Genomic DNA, 17,477 nt, shown 5'->3' on the forward strand with positions numbered 1-17,477 from the left:
TTTTTTTTTCGTTTGTAGCCCTTGAGCTGTCATCTGCAGGGGGAAAAAACTACTACTACTACTACTACTACTACTATATACTTCTACATACTACTTCCATAATTTACAAAACTTTCTTCATATTCCGCGTAATACGTTAAATACATCAACAAACGAGAATCATGAATACATTTGATGTCATCTTACATAAAAAAAGTAATGAGTATCCGTAACCGTGGAATAGATATTGGGTGAGGGAATGAACATTTCAAAACAACCTGAGTGAAAGTCGAAGAGGAATAGGTCAGGAAGATTCGCCCACCATCACCAATGGAGCTAATCCCCCTCCCAGTCCCCCTCGCAAACATTCCCGGTCCCGGTCCCGGTCCCGATCGGGGCCTGACCGCCGGCAAAATAGGCAATATACCCGGGACCGGCGGCTTACCGTGGGTCTACAACAGGCAGGACGGCGGTTTACCACCGGTAAACCGGCGACCATATACGATTTTCGATTTCTCAGACCGGCGATTGCAGCAGGTCAGCCTGCGGTAGACCGCCGGTCTACCGGCGGCAGACCTGCGGCACATAGACGATCAAACACGTTCGTCGCCACACCCAGTGAGAAGGGTATATAAACTCCCGTCCAGGTATTTTTTTATCATTCCTGCGTTTGACATCGCCATGGCTTTACTCAGTTCTCGTGAATTAACGTGAAATTGAACTCCTGCAATTGGAGGTAGACCGTGACCAAAGTTTGTTGATGCTTGTATATCTAATGGAAAATAGACGGTTAAGAAGAATACAGAAGAAGAGACGTAGGGCAACGTGGGTGAGGGCATGGATGCAGAGAAGAATTACTCTGGGTGTGTTGGATACTCTCATGAAGGAACTAGAGGCTGAGGACCCGGCAGGCTTCAAAAACCTAATGCGCATGGACAGAGACATGGTCCAGGAGATCCTGAACAGAGTGGCACCACGCATCGTCAAGAACACCTTTTGGCGGGAATCTATATCTCACCCGCTATTCGGCTCGCCATCACCCTGAGGTTCCTTGCTACAGGTGGGAGCTACCTCAGTCTCCAGTACTCCTTCAGAGTTGCAAACAATACCATCTGCAAGATAATCCCAGAGACATGTGAGGCAATCATTGAGGAGGTTCAAGAAGAAGGGCTTCAGTGCCCCACAACACCAGAAGGATAGGAAACAATAGCCAGTCATTAATCAAACAGGTAGCAATTTCATCACTGTCTTGGTGCCATAGATGGCAAACACATTGCCATCAGGAGCCCTCAGAATGCTGGCTCTTTGTATTCAACTACAAAAGATTATAAATTGACTTATACTGCCATCGGGTCCAATGGTTCAGCTTCTGACGGAGGAGTATTCCTGACACGTGCCCTCCGAGCTTGTTTGGAGAGCAAAGAAGTCCAACTGCCAGAACCAAAGCCCCAACCAACCACAAAGCACAAGGAAACACTCCAATCCCCTATTTTTTCCCGGTCTTTTTTGCATTTTCATATATTTAGAAGTGTGTGTGTGTGTGTGTGTGTGTGTGTGTGTGTGTGTGTGTGTGTGTGTGTGTGTGTGTGTGTGTGTGTGTGTCTGTGTGTGTGTGTGTGTGTGTGTGTGTGTGTGTGTGTGTCTGTGTGTGTGTGTGTGTGTGTGTGTGTGTGTGTGTGTGTGTGTGTGTGTGTGTGTGTGTGTGTGTGTGTGTCTGTGTGTGTGTGTGTGTGTGTGTGTGTGTGTGTGTGTGTGAGCGCGCCTCCGGTATACGTATTAAAATCACATGTCACTCTATTAGAATGAATATAATTCTCTCTCTCTCTCTCTCTCTCTCTCTCTCTCTCTCTCTCTCTCTCTCTCTCTCTCTCTCTCTCTCTCTCTCTCTCTCTCTCTCTCTCTCTCTCTCTCTCTCTCTCTCTCTCTCTCTCTCCTGGATGTCATAGTGACCAACAAACGAGACACATTGATACGTAAGGACGTAATGCCAAATGTTATTGCCACCACGACTTTATTATCGCAACGATTGACATCAATAAGCCAAAACGTGCGGCAACAATGAAGACCTTTCCTCACATGGGTGCATACAGTAAAGACGCGATCAATATGGGGCATCATGTTAAAAAGTTTGGGAGCCACTGCTCTAAGACGTCCGTATTCGAATTTGCTTGGCAGTATCCGGACGTAAAGTCTCGACATGGCTGGTTGGGTCGGCCTGAAAATTTACAAAAAGTCAGCTCTCCAGCCTCTCTTGGCACGCACAGATAATAGCCCCTTGCCCACCGGATGAGCAAAATTGGCCGTCCGCCTCCTTAAAGGACGGCCAAACTCACCCGCTGGCAGGATTTTGTTGTTTATGCATCGTCTCCCTGTGGCGTCCAGCATTACATTGGATATTCCGATGTGTGTTTTAATGTCTAAATACGACAACCCGGAGACCAAGAAACACCGACAAAATTAGAAGGAGGGGAGCTTTTCACTGTACACATTGTGTCGGTAGAGTCTGTCCGGATACTGTTCCGTATCCGGATTTTGTCTGTATCCGGATGGTCTGATGGGTATATTATGTCGGATACGGGAAGCATTTCTGTTAATATTATCATTGTTGTTATTATTATTATTATTATTATTATTATTATTATTATTATTATTATTATTATTATTATTATTATTATTTTTATTATTATTATTATTATTATTATTATTATTATTATTATTATTATTATTATTATTATTATTATTATTATTATCATTATTATTATTTCTAATATTATTGTTGTTGTTATTATTATTATTATTATTATTATTATTATTATTATTATTATTATTATTATTATTATTATTATTATTATTATTATTATTATTATTATTAGTAATAATAATAATAATAATAATAATAATAATAATAATAATAATGAAGTTAGAACATCGACAAGTTGGAGAAGGAAGAGGAAGGAAAGGAACACAGGTTTTATGAGGTGAATGTATTCCTGACAAAAAAAAGGTTGTTCAAGGGCCTAAAAAAAAAGGGTTGTTGAAGGGCCTTGGAAAAGTATTCGGGAATCCACTCATCTCAGCACGCACGTCTTCCCTTCTTCCTCCTTCCTCAAAATGACAAGAAGACTGAAATGAATTAAGAACGAGAGTAAGATTAAGAACACGAATAATTAAACTTTTACTAATATAGCGAGTGAGGGTTTTTTTTTTTTTTTTGCGTGTGGGGACTGGAATACACTTTTTCATTTTTTCTTTCACTCGACATCATTAAGTCTTTTTTTCGGGGGGAGAACGTTCCAAGGAGATAATGATCCGTATTTGAGACATTCCGATCAAAGACGGACAAAGAAACAGAAAAACAGAAAAGAACAGACAGACAGCGATAGATAATAAACAAAACAGTAATTCCGATCAAAGACGGACAAAGAAACAGAAAAACAGAAAAAAAACAGACAGACAGAGATAGATAATAAACAAAACAGTAATTCCCTCAAGACGGATGTTGATAATGAAAGATAACAAAAAATCGCAAATATACACTTAGCAATTGACAACGGATGATTAGGTTTTATTTTGGGGCTCTGCAATTTTTATTTATTTTTTTTTTTTTTATTCATTTGCAACCAATAATTTTACGCTCGTAGCCGCATCGATCATTTCCGACACTTCATCAGATAACGTGCGTATCTTTGTGTGTGTGTGTGTGTGTGTGTGTGTGTGTGTGTGTGTGTGTGTGTGTAAAGCTGCGTAATCATCTACAAGAATTCCGTACTGGCGAGGCGATGCATGAGGTCAACCAATTACATATATAAGACTTTAAAGAAAATATAGGCCACGAACTTTTTTTTTCCTCTTTGTGCATTTTTCTTGTATATGAAAATAATATCCCGTTGTTATGAAGGAACTATATACAGAAGATAGCGGTATGGAAGGCAGGTAAACACTTCATTATTGTTTCCGTAATATCAAAGAAGTGTCCTTGTTTGTTTGGGAGTGTTTTGCGAGACCTGATGTTAAAAAAAGCATGATGAAAAGAAATGATGGTCCGCTAAAATGTAAAGATAGGTTCATTCAGTTTCAAGGAGATATGCGAAAATAACATTGATCGAAATAGAGTGCTGTAAAATAAAATAAAAAAAGGTCAAATGGTTCATGAATTGAATATTTCATAGACGGAAAAGGTTGACGATGTTTCCTCTCCCTGCAAATATGGCATTCTAAGACGCCTTCGCCTCTCACATCAACTTTTCCCAGTGGCCAAAAAGGAGATCAGTTAGGTCCTCATAAGTGTTTTTTAGGTTGATGATACAGAAAAAAGGTCAAACTACCACTAGCGTCGTTCAACTACTTCAGGAAATCCACACAACTCCTAAGACAGCCTTGTCAACTATGGCCCAATTTTTGTTATTTTTGTCCGCACCTTCTTATAACTATCGAGGGAGCCCAAGCTCAACACACAAGCTCAGCACGGTAAGTATCGGCGACAAACCTGCAGGTGAACTACTGACGCAACCGAGAAGACTAAAACAAGGCCACGAAAACAATGTGCGTGAAGTAAAACAAAAGCCAAAAAAAGACTAAGGGCCATATTATGAAACACTTCGGCAGCTAAGCACACGCATTTAACAAGGCATTCGTAGAGGTTGTGGGCCTTTCCGTGGGTAGTATCTTGACCCTGGTAGCAGTTTGACAAAGCTTCTGTACTATGAACGTGAAAAAATAACACTCATGAGAACTCGACTAATCTTCTTTTGTGACTTTTGGTATTAGTTGATGTGAGAGGCGGAAGCGTCAAGGAACACTGACCATATATTTACTGAAGAGAACAGTTACTATCTCTTCTCCTGTAGTCGATCTTTTTCACAATGCAAACACCAACGCACATGAATGCCCCGCCGGTTCAAGTATTACAACGAGAACCTTCGGCTGCTTCGTCAAAGGTTGCTCTCCGGTGAATCTCCACAAAGAATGATATCGATGCTCCTCTATCCATTCAGTAGGTTCAGTGCATTACTATCTATCGTCTCTATGGTCAACACACCGCGGCCTTGACTAACAACAGCACGTCTAACATTGTGGAGTTACGTATCTGGCGCAATGAACTTCAACTTGACACTGGATATATTTTACCTTCAACTGCTTAATAATGCCAGAGTTAAATGACGAGAGCGGTATCTCTTGTCCTGGGCGGCCTGAGAGCGTTCGGTAGACTGGCGTGGCGTCAGGCTGGCACTGCGCACACCACCACCGCCTTTGTGCCGTCTTCTTAAATTTCGGCGCCCGAGCTTACACATATGACAAGGCTTTCCCTGGCGTCTTGGGCATTTCCATGAGTACTTTTAGAGTCTGGTGGTAGGTTGACCTTTCTTCTCTACCGTGAACGTGAAATAAACACCCATGAAAACCCGATTAATCACCTTTTCGGCCTTTGGAAATAGTTAAATATGAGAAGCGGAAGCATTAAAATACCAACCAGTTTTTTTTCACGGCGTTAACAAAGGGCGCCCGTCCTCTTCCTACGGCGACGGAGAATGACCCTAAGGAATAGCTTAGCACCCTTAACCCTAGAACGCTAACCATGGGTATGAGGTACCCGAAGCGAATGACGTCATTGCCATTGTGTATGGTTCCGGTGCTCTGAGGGTACCCACCTCCTCAGTAGCTTCATGTGCCCGCTTGACAGTGTAGGGGAAGGTCACGTTGTCTCGCTCTCTCTGCTCACCTTTGTTGTAGGCCTACATTCGGGTGCGGCATACCCATGGTTGGTGATACAGGGTGTTGTACATGTCCCTAGGATATTGTTTACGTACTTTTTTAGTGATCACCTGTGCAGTGGATCACAGGACCTGGGAGGCCATACAAGAAGTTTGGAAGCCATCGGATGATAATTTTTTTGAAATTTTTTTTTGAAATTATTGAACATTTTCCTATTTTTAGTAACATTTTTCAGTACCTGATTTTCATACCAAAACAATACGTTTTTCAGTTCTTCTTAATGTTAAGTCAAGATACAAAGTTTGAAGTCCCTTCATGTAACTTTATTCCATTAAAACTTTACATTTAATTTTTTTTTTTTTTTCAAAATCGGGTATGATGTACCCATGGTTAGTAGTGGTGTGACTTTTTCTAAGGTTAGTGTTCTAGGGTTAATTAACCTGTATACCCTCTTTCTCCTCTCTCATCGCTTGCACTTTCATTTTCTCTCTCTCTGGGTCTCAGGTGCATGCTGGACAGGCTACGTATAATGTACAATGGATATGGGTCAAAATACTACCCACGGAAAGGCCCACAACCTCTACGAATGCCTTGTTAAATGCGTGTGCCTAGCTGCCGAAGTGTTTAATAATATGTCCCTTAGTCTTCTCGGTTGCGTCAGTAGTTCACCCGCAGGTTTGTCGCCGAAACTCATCGTGCAGAGCTTGTGTGTTGAGCTTGGGCACCCTCGATAGTTATAAGAAGGTGCGGACAAAATAACAAAAATTGGGCCATAGTTGACAAGGCTTTCTTAGGAGTTGTGGGGATTTCCAGAAGTAATTTAATAACGCTAGTGGTAGTTTGACCTTGATTCTGTATCATGAACCTAAAAAACACTTATGAGGACCTGACTAATCTCTTTTTAGGCCTTTGCAAAAACTTAACCTACATTATTTGGAAAGAGATAGACTAAGGGGTGGGGTTATTGAGATTTTGAAATGTGTTAAGGTATTTAATAAGGGCGATTTAGATGAAGCACTTATACTAGAAACATGTAAGAACACGCACCAACGGGTATAAGTGGAATATATTCACGTTCAGACAGGAAACATGCAAAAACTGATTCAAAATAAGTGGAAAAAGTGAGCAGTTATGCAGTTGAGGCAAACACATTGAAAACTTAAAGTGAAGATTAGATGTATTTATGGATGAGAAGGAAATTTAGTGAATAACTCATTTTCAGGAGCTACGTACCTTATGTAGGCCGCCTGGCGTCTTGCAGTCTCCTTTTAATTCTTGTGTATCCTTGTGTATCTTCGACTTCAACAGCCTCCTCCTCAACCTCCAAAACCTCTTCCTCGACAACCAACTCATCTCAATCCCTCAGCCTCCTCCTCGACTCCTACAAACTTTTCAACCACCACCACTACCTCCTCAACCACCACCACCACCACCTCCTCTATCCCACACCCTCCTCCTTGATCTCAACCTCATACTCAGTTTTAGCGAGAACCATCCCCCACGCCTGTAGCAATTTACTGGCAAGATGTACGAACAAGAACCACTGTGGTGTCGTCAATGTGTGGAGACACTCAAACTTAATCCCTGTGCGAGCTCTAAGAGTTCTTCGTCACGCGGGTCGAGTTTTAAGATAGAGTGCCATCGATTATTCAGTTCACGTTTTCTCTTAACGGGGTAAAGAGAATCGTCCTCACTTTTACGTGGCTAGCTAAAACAAAAATATTTATTCTCCTAAATCTCACGCATTTCTTATTTACGTATATTAAAGTTATCCATCTCATATGTTTACTGCTATTACGAATTGTTCAAGATTCAGGGTAGAGAGATAGATAGATAGAAATACGCAGTTACAAAGTGTAACATAGACAGACACTTAGAGTGGCACAAACATATATGGGTAGATATAACTGATAGATAAATATATAGGCTCAGACAGATAAACATACGAGTAATTGTCTCTATGCTACACGCTCCCATGCAGAGTTTAACATATAAACACAGAGACAAACAAAAAAAAAAAAAATACATGGATAAATAGCTACGTAGACAGATAGATAGATAGACAGACAGGGGGGTAGATAGGTATACCATTAATTGTCTCTATATTACACGCTCCCGGACACTGAGTCTCGCAAAGCCACACATCCACGCTCTTTGCATCCCTCCTGACGTCCCTTCCTCATCGCTTCTCTCCCTCCCTCACCGCTGTGCCTCGCCTCCTGTCACCAGTCCCTCCCTTCTGTGCCTCGCCATCCCCCTCGCCAGGCGCTGTGCTGACCTGCTGACCTCCTCCTCCTCCTCCTACTACTACTACTACTACTCCTCCTCCTCCTCGGGTGGTTGAGTTTGCTTGCCTGGTCACGAGAAGCGAGGTCGTGATGAGAATGGTAGAAAGAAGGAAATGAAGACAAGAAGATAAGGAGGAGAAAAAAAAAGAAAAAAAAAGAGGGGGAGAAAAAAGAAAGAGAAATAGGAAAGATTGCATTGTCTGTCCTGGCGCATTCCTTTCAATATTGCATGAGCGGGCTCCTCTGACCTTACAATTGTGTGTGTGTGTGTGTGTGTGTGTGTGTGTGTGTGTGTGTTTGGGGGGCAAGCGTATATAAGGTCAAGGATTAAGTTCAGGAGGCGCACGACCTAGTGCCGACTTACGTATACATACAAAGTGACACATGCACTTTAAAGCGCTGACCCAGATGTGCTGTGCTGTGCTGTGCTAGATTGGCGGAGGCGTCGCTGCAAAGGAGGAGAAAGGGAGAGGGAGAGGCAGAGGGAGAAAGAGCGAGGTGAGTAGAAGGGGAGGAGAGGTGGATTAGGAGGAGCAGTGACATCTCAAGTAAGTATAGGGTTCACTGGGAGGAGGCATTGCGTTCGAAGCGAGTTGCAGATTCAGCCTCTGCAGAAGAGCTAGATGGAAAAAGAGAGTAAAAATGTAGGGAGTGTTTTGTTGTTATTTGAATTGCTGGTAGGTGGTTTATTAGTGATGATGTTATTGTTTGTTTGTTGTTGTTGTTGTTGTTGTAGCACCAGGTGTAATCATAATATAACTCGGTGTTTTCTTGATGCAGCGTTGAAAAGACAGTGTAATTATTACCTCCAGAACTGCATAGTATTCCTTTTCTTCTTTTTTTTTATTGTTATTTTTCTTATTTCTTATTCTCTTTCTTTCTTTCTCCTTCTTCTTCCCTCACTTCATTATCTTTTTTGTTGTTATTCTTATTCACTCACTTATTATTCGCATTCTTATTCCTGTTTTTTTTCTTTTTCCTCTTTCAATTCTTTTCATTCTTCTTTTTCTTCCTTACCTCTCCCTCCATGTTCTTCATCGTCAATACCTTCAAGATCATCATCTTCATCACAACCCTTCCCTCGTCATCTTCCTACTTTCTTTTTCTTCTCCTTCTCCTTCTCCTTCTCCTACTTTTCCTACTACTACTACTACTACTACTACTGCTACTACTACTACTGCTACTGCTATTAATACTTGTACTATTTCTTCTTCTTCATCATCTCGTTTAGGAGGGCCGTGTATTATTGGAAACCCTTGCCTGGTGATGCGAGAGGAGGATGTCACGTAGGCTATGTATGTTTATTTGCAAGTGTAAAGCACCCCCTCCCCACCCACCCACCCACCCCACACACACAAAACCGCCTTGACTTCCTGTTACAGCATAGAACACCTGTCGGGACCATATATATCTGAAGGTCACACCACATCAGCTCGCGTCCATTCCACACACACACACACACACACACACAAGTTTGCCCCCTCACGGATATCCCTCATCTTACACACACACTGCCCAGCATCAGAGACTCCGTAATCTTGCTTAGTTATTACGTTCCTTGGTCTGATACATTGAATTAGCTGCATGAGAAGCGACGGTATATCACACACACACGGGGGCCAGGGTTAGGCAGAAAGGAGGAAGGAGAGGGAAGAGAGAGAGAGGGAGGAAGGGAGGGACGCAGAGGAAGCAGACCAGAAGAAGGAGGAGAAGGAAGAGGAATAAGCAGCTCAACCTCATCACAGACAGCGTTACAACATCTGCACATTGTATTCTCCGGTTTCTGACCCATAAATACTGCAACAAACATCCATAAGTAATAGATTTAACAATAACTTTGATGGGATATTGTTACTTGTGAGGGTACGAGTTTTAAGTCTATAACCGACAAATGCAGTGTGGTGAGTAAGACATCTGGTAGCACTGATGGCGGCAAGAGAGGTAAAGGTCAGTCCGCGGCCATGAAAGGCTTCGGTAGCGGTCACGAGGAAGTGCATTGACAGGCCACTGCATAGCCTAGTAACGAGTAGACTTGATTAGCGACAAAGAGCGTAGTTCCACGGAATCCTGTTGGTATATGTTTACTGGTCTCGTTGGAAGAGCAGGTGTTCAATTGCTGTAAGGGACCACTGGTTGCGTCTGTCTAGTGATGGGTAGTGAGCCAGTTACGTAATGGATGAAATATTCAGCAACATCTCACGGCTGCTCTTTCACTTTCTTTAGTAGTTCGTAGACTTCGTATATAGTACTCACGCGTGCACGCATTCTCTCTCTCTCTCTCTCTCTCTCTCTCTCTCTCTCTCTCTCTCTCTCTCTCTCCTGACACACACACACACGCACACACACAAACACACACACACACTCTTACTACTTTTACTACTACTACTACTACTACTACTACTACTACTACTACTACTGCTGCTGCTGCTGCTGCTGCTACTACTACTACTACTACTACTACTACTAATAATAATAATAATAATAATAATAATAATAATAATTATGAGAATAATAAGGCAAATTGACGTACATTAATGTATATGTATATTTTTATCGTTACTACTGTTATTATTATTGTTATTATTACTGTTATTATTATTATTATTATTATTATTATTATTATTATTATTATTATTATTATTATATCAAAAACACATAGGTAGGTATCAAATAAATCTAAGCAGAATGACCAGGGATGACGGGTGCATGGGTGTCGTCAATAAGTCTGCGGTCACAAGTATGATAGTTATGGGACAGGCCTGTGGCGGACTCAATTTACGACATGAAATTTATCTATTTACGAAAAGAGAGATATATAACCGATTTATTTCAATGGTCCTTTTCTCTCTGCGGGAATAGGCTACAACTGTTCCTTTTGTTTGATGTGGTTGTTACTATACGAGGAAAAACAGCAATTATCATAACCCAGAAAAGAACTGAAAGGAGAAAAAAAAACGAAGGATATACTCGAGTTAAAACAATAACTGCCCTAACCCAGAACTAAAATAAGGAAGAAAAAAAAAAACAAGAAAATACACGCGCAAACACAATGTTCAACCGATTAGCCATAAGCTCGTCACCAACACGCCAAGAGAAGATGGCGCCACTATAAACACTTGCCTGCGTCATGACGGGCTGGGGCAGACTACCATCTCGGCCCCTCAAGAAAAGCCTATCGGCGCTATAGGTGTACACGTAAAAAAAAAAAAAAAAGCTAAAGCGTATGCCCCCAACTTTACCTGTACTCCTCACCACTACCACGTTCACACAACACCCATGCAAGCAAGATCCTCAGCCAGTCATTCAGTCGCTAGCGTGTCTGTCTGTCTGTCCCTTTTATCACCCATCACCACCACCACGTCCACACAAACCCTTCCATGCAAGCAAGAACCTCAGCCAGTCACTCAGCCGCCCGCGTGTCTGTCTGTCCCTCCGCGGTGACGTAAAGCTTGCGGCGATGTTGCTTAGGAAGAACCCCCCCCTGAGACGCATAACTTCCAGCGCAGTGAATAATGCAGGTCGACGGGATTCCTGCACACACACACACACACACACACACACACACACACACAGGAGGAGGAGGCAGGTAATCAGTGGAAACAGCGGGAGGTGACTGTGAACTGTATAAGGCGTAAAAAAACGATGCAGCGATGGCCAGCAAATGAGTCATAGAAACAGGCGGGTAATGACAGACTTAGGTTGGGTTGTCCAGCTGCCGGCGGCAACTCGGGCGGTGTGGCGTCTCTGTCAGTGGTGGTCTTTTGCGTCCCTCCCCTCTCATTCCCTCTACCTCCCCCCCTCCTTCTCCCCATGTGCCACTTAGCCCCCCCCACAATCCCTCTCCCCCACTCCTCCTCCCTCACTACCCAAGTGCCACCAAAACCCCAGTTCACCCAACACTCCCAGCCTCACTTCCTTCCCTCTCCCTCCTTGCCCTTCCTTCCCTCGTCCCGTGTTGCTTAGCCCTTCCCCAGGTCTCTTACCCCCCTCCCTTCACCAGCCTTATTAACCCCATCTTACCCTTCACAGTCAGTTTCCTACACCTATTCTTTGCCACTAAGGATAGACGGAGAGAAGGATTCAAGGTAGAGTATGGGATTGTAACGTACGTAAGAGTTCTCGTCTGTCATTCATTTTTGTTCTAACGTGCAATATTTTTTTTTTAAACCTTTCTCTACTAACTAAGTTTATTTGAATCGAGTTTTTTTTCTTCGGTCGTTCCTCAATGTCGCTATGTGTGGAGGTAACTTTCTTAGCTTCGAACACTAACTAACTGAAAGGTGGTTGCATGAATCCTTGGTAGCGTGCTTCAGTCTGCCATAAGCTGTCATTCTGCAAAATCACCCTGGGCCCGCACTACACCAACTACCAGGACGCCCTCGACTCCCTCCATCTCACCAGCCTACAACACCGTCACGAGACCTTTATACACCGGTTCGCAACCAAGCTACTCCACCAGCCCACACACAGTCAGACACATCCTCCCACCCGCAGTGACCCGCCCTCAGCACTCAGTGAGGCAGTATACATTGTGACTACAACATTCTTGCTTCGATACGGGCACGGACTGACCGCTATAAGAACAGCGCCGCGCCCGTGATGGTCAAATTTAAAAACACTATAAATTAAGAGCAGCACTATTTGTATATTTTGTAAATATTTTCGTTAGCACTTATTATTATTATTATTATTATTATTATTATTATTATTATTAGTAGTAGTAGTAGTAGTAGCAGTAGTAGTAGTATCACTTATTATTATTGCTATTATTATTGTTATTTCCATTTTCTTTTTTATTATCTTTCATTATTTTGTTCATTTGTTTCATCATTTCATTTGTTTCATTTCATCTTCCACTGATGTATATTTTCAGCTCTAGGGCTGCTTGGCTCTTCATACAATAAACCGTTTATTAGTAGTAGTAGTAGTATGAGGCTATTCGCGGTAAAGTAATTTCAACGCTTGTCATATTTCTGAGGTTCGCAATCTCAGACGCTTTTGACTATCAGAACACATGCTTCCAAAGGTCACAGAAAAGGAGATCAGTCGAGTTCTCATTAGGATTTTTTTTCATGTTTATGGTGCAGAAGCCTTGTCGAAGTACCTCAAGGCTCATAAAACCTTGGAGGAAGAATACCAATCTTCCTCCGAGCATAAAACTACCCATGGAAATACAAACACAATAACCCCTACGAAAACCTTACTGGATGAGGGTGTGAAAGCCCCGAAATGTCTGAGAATATGGGCGAAATTATGAAGGTGTTTACTGAGGACACATGAAGGGGGTTACTATTCAAAACTGTCGTGGTTATGTCATCGTTTCAGTGAGCGTTTATATCTGAAAACTATGATGAAACTAGAATAACTTGTAATATCCGCATTCTGTTTACCTTCTTGCAAACTCTTATAGGGAACTGCTGCCCACAACCATTCTGAACTGAGTCACTAATAGCACTCTTAACTACCACTACCACTACCACCACTGTTACTACCACTACCACTACCACCACTGTTACTACCACCACCACCACCACCAGTTGAGTAGATGGACCTCCCGTCTCTCCGTGTCCTTGCCTCTCTGCGTCACACACGAGGAGGTGATGATACATGTAGGCGTCATGCAGAATAGAACTTCGAGCCGCTCTGATGCAATATTGATAGATGTCAGCTCCATGTTGACCCGCGCCTGACCTACCTAGAGAGAGAGAGAGAGAGAGAGAGAGAGAGAGAGAGAACCTAAGCAACTTAATTTTCAGTCTTGTTCAGTAAAGGATAAGTAAAACATTTTTTGTTGTTTGCTTTATATTCTCTGACTGGAGAGAGAGAGAGAGAGAGAGACGTTCACCGTGCCATGTGTAAACTCTTTCAACCCTCAAGGTCACGTTTCACGGCAAGAACGAGAAGGAAGGTGCACAACAGACCATGAAGAGAGTGCATGATATATAGCGTGTGTGTGTTTGGCAGTCAAGGTCGGTCAACACGAATGCAGAACCACAAGACAGACAATAAAGGTCATACTCCTCAACACCTCGGGGCTCAAACACACGAATTTTGACATTGCTTTCGTAGGAGTTTGGGGCATTTCCAGGGGTAGTTTTATGACTCCATTGGTAGTTTAACCCTTCTGCTGTACCACGAACCTAAAAGAACACTGAACAGAGCCCGATTAGTCTCCTTTTCATCCTTTGTAAATTGTTGATATGAAAGCCAGAAGCGTCTGAAAATACCTATATGCGTCTATGGAACTTCAGTCATTGGCTTTTCCATATTGCATCACTAGGTATGTTTGTTTTCTTTTCATAGGCTTGTCTTCATTGCAACACTGAGGGGTATAAGGTTGTTTTCCTCTTTATCATAGGCGTGCATGTGTAGACTGCAACACTAAGGATGGGTTTGTTTTGCCCCTTATGATAAGCGTGTATTAATATTTCCAACATGAATGACGAAGCCTCCTCTTCCTCCTTCTCCTTCTCCTCCTCCTCTTCTTCCTCCTCCTATCCCTTTTGCATCATCTTTCTCTTCTACCTGCATCATCATTTTCTTCCTCTTCCATCTGTATTCTCCTCCTCCTCCTCCTCCTCCTCCTCCTCCTCCTCTTCCTTCTTTACCCTTCCTTCTTCCTCTTCTACCTGCATCAATATCTTCTTTTTCCATCCTCCTCCTCCTCTTTCTCCTCCTCCTCCTCCTCCTCCTCTTATCCTCCCCGTCCTTCTGTTACTCCTCTTACCTCCCCACCACCACCACCACCGCCACCAGGAATCAGAGAGAGAGGTGACGTCTGTGTGGGTGACAACTTACACATCCTCTTTAAGAATTCCGCTGAAAATTTACTCACAAAGACGCCTTCCGTGCATGAAGCGCTAGGAAGAGCCGAGGCGGAGTGCGGCGAGCGACCTTCTGGGAAATATATTAAATCATCGTTCCAGGTAACCTTCGCTTCATTAATCACCTGAAGACTTGCAGGGTAATACTGAATTTGTGTTAGCCATTTCGTGCGAGTGGTTGATACTTTCATTATGTGTTGGATTTTGACCACAGAATGAAGGGTAATGACTAATAGCTCCCGGAAAACTTAATAAACTTCAATATAATGATGTAAAAAGTTTATGAGCGCAGTCTAGCACATATTATTTTGGCAGAAGAGGGAACAGGTTAGGTTAGATTTCAGGTAGGTCAGGTTAGGTTAGTAGTTTGGTTATATATAAGTTAGGTCAGGTTAGGCTAGATTATGCTAGAATTAGTTTGGTTATATATAAGTTAGGTCAGGTCAGGTTAGATTAGGTTAGATTTAGTTTGGTTATATATAAGTTAGGTCAGGTCAGGTTAGATTAGGTTAGATTTAGTTTGGTTATATATAAGTTAGGTTAGGTTAGTGAGGTTAGGTTAGGTCAGGTCAGGTTAGATTAGGTTAGATTTAGATTGGTTATGTATAAGTTAGGTCAGGTCAGGTCAGATTAGGTTATATTTAGTTTGGTTATATATAAGTTACGTCAGGTCAGGTTAGATTAGGTTAGATTTAGTTTGGTTATATTTAAGTTAGGTCAGGTCAGGTTAGATTAGGTTAGATTCAGTCTGGTTATATATAAGCTCGGGCAGGTTAGGTTAGATTAGGTTAGATTTAGTTTGGTTATATATAAGTTAGGTTAGGTCAGGTTAGATTAGGTTGGATTGAGTTTGGTTATATATAAGTTAGGTCAGGTCAGGCTAGATTACGGTAGATTCAGTTTGGTTATATATAAGTTAGGTCAGGTCAGGCTAGATTACGGTAGATTCAGTTTGGTTATATATAAGTTAGGTCAGGTCAGGCTAGATTACGGTAGATTCAGTTTGGTTATATGTAAGTTAGGTCAGGTCAGGCTAGATTACGGTAGATTCAGTTTGGTTATATATAAATTAGGTCAGGTCAGGTTAGATCAGATTAGGTTTTGTTCGGTTAGATTTGTTAAGTTAAATTCTTTACGATAAATATACGTGTGAAACGCTTTCCGCTTTGCCGTTGTTGTCACAGGCGCGGTTGAGTAGGCTATGATAATCTACATAATTATAATCCCCGTCACGCATTCATGTATTTACGACCGTCGTATAATATACTGAAACCACTTATTTGTTAGTCATTTGTGTTCTTTGTCTCTAGAGGGATTCACACATTCCTGACGATCCTTAATGTTCCCTAACTATTGATTTATGGGAATTGGAACGCATTTAAAGTGAGAGAAAAAGAGAAAAACAGATACGTAACAAGGAAAGATATGTTATGAGATAGAGAGAAAGGAGTAAAGGAAAATATTGATCGAAAGGGGAACAGCGAGGTAGACGAAAAAGAAGAAACGGAGTGCGCAAGAATGAAAACAGACATGAGAAAGGGAGAGGAAGAGAAGACCGAGACAGAAAGAAAGAGGAAGAGATACAAAAGGGAAAACGTCGAATAAAAGGAGGAGATGAGAGGGTATAATAAGAGAGTTAGAGGAGATAGAGGAGGAAAGGAAGTAATAACGGCAGAAGGGTGTGAGAGAAAGGAAAGGAAGAGAGGAGAGAAGGGAAAAAAGATCAATGTATGGCAGCTATGAACTTAGAGGAAGATAGATAGATAGATAGAGAGAGAGAGAGAAAGGGACGCGAATAAAAAGAGGAAGTGGAGAAGCGAGCGAAAGGGATAAAAGAGAGAATCGGATAAATGGTGGAAGTGATTGATAGACAGGTAGACAGAGAGTGAAGGAAAGGAATAAAAAAAATAGGAGCAGACAGGAGACAGTGACGGGAGAGATAGAGATAGATAGATTGATAGATAGATAGACAGACGAACATGTAGATAGATAGATAAAGAGAGAGATAGAAAAGTAGAACGACATACAGGACGCAGAAACGCTAGAGAAACTATAATACAAAGAAGGAAGCGAAAGAGAGAGAGAGAGAGAGAGAGAGAGAGAGAACATTACAAAGCTGATTATATATATCTCTTCTCGGCGTCCTCAGAGCAAAATTAATGACGTTGGTGTTGCTGGTTTCTGACTAACTCGGCTCCCCCTCCTCCTCCTCCTCCTCCTCCTCCTCCTCCTGAAGACACATACGTATCTCCCCGCCCTCGCCTCCTTCAGTGTCTCCTTCACCATGGTCAGATCACGCGCTGGTCTTCAGATCACCTGCCAGTATAGTTTCCCCTTGTGTGTGTGTGTGTGTGTGTGGTCAGTATATTATCTGTCTATCTTATCTATGTCTGCGTGTGTCGATAAGAATAAGGATGTTGTTGTGAGAATAGATAAAAAGTTGTAATATATGTAAGAAGAAGTAAGAGCTTCATATATGGAAAAAAAACTGCATGTAAGAAAAAAATGATTGCGTGTGGCGATGAAAGTAATAAATAAGTTGATTCTGGGTTTTAGTTTTGTTAGAAAGAAGAAGAAACCGACTTAGCTATTACTGAGTTGCAACGTATCACAATTTACTGAAAGCTCTTTAAAAAGGTGAAATGAAGGAAACAAAGAAAAAAACAGAAACAGG

The sequence above is a fragment of the Eriocheir sinensis genome, unplaced genomic scaffold (assembly GCF_024679095.1).
Source record: "Eriocheir sinensis breed Jianghai 21 unplaced genomic scaffold, ASM2467909v1 Scaffold294, whole genome shotgun sequence".
NCBI lineage: Eukaryota > Metazoa > Arthropoda > Malacostraca > Decapoda > Varunidae > Eriocheir > Eriocheir sinensis.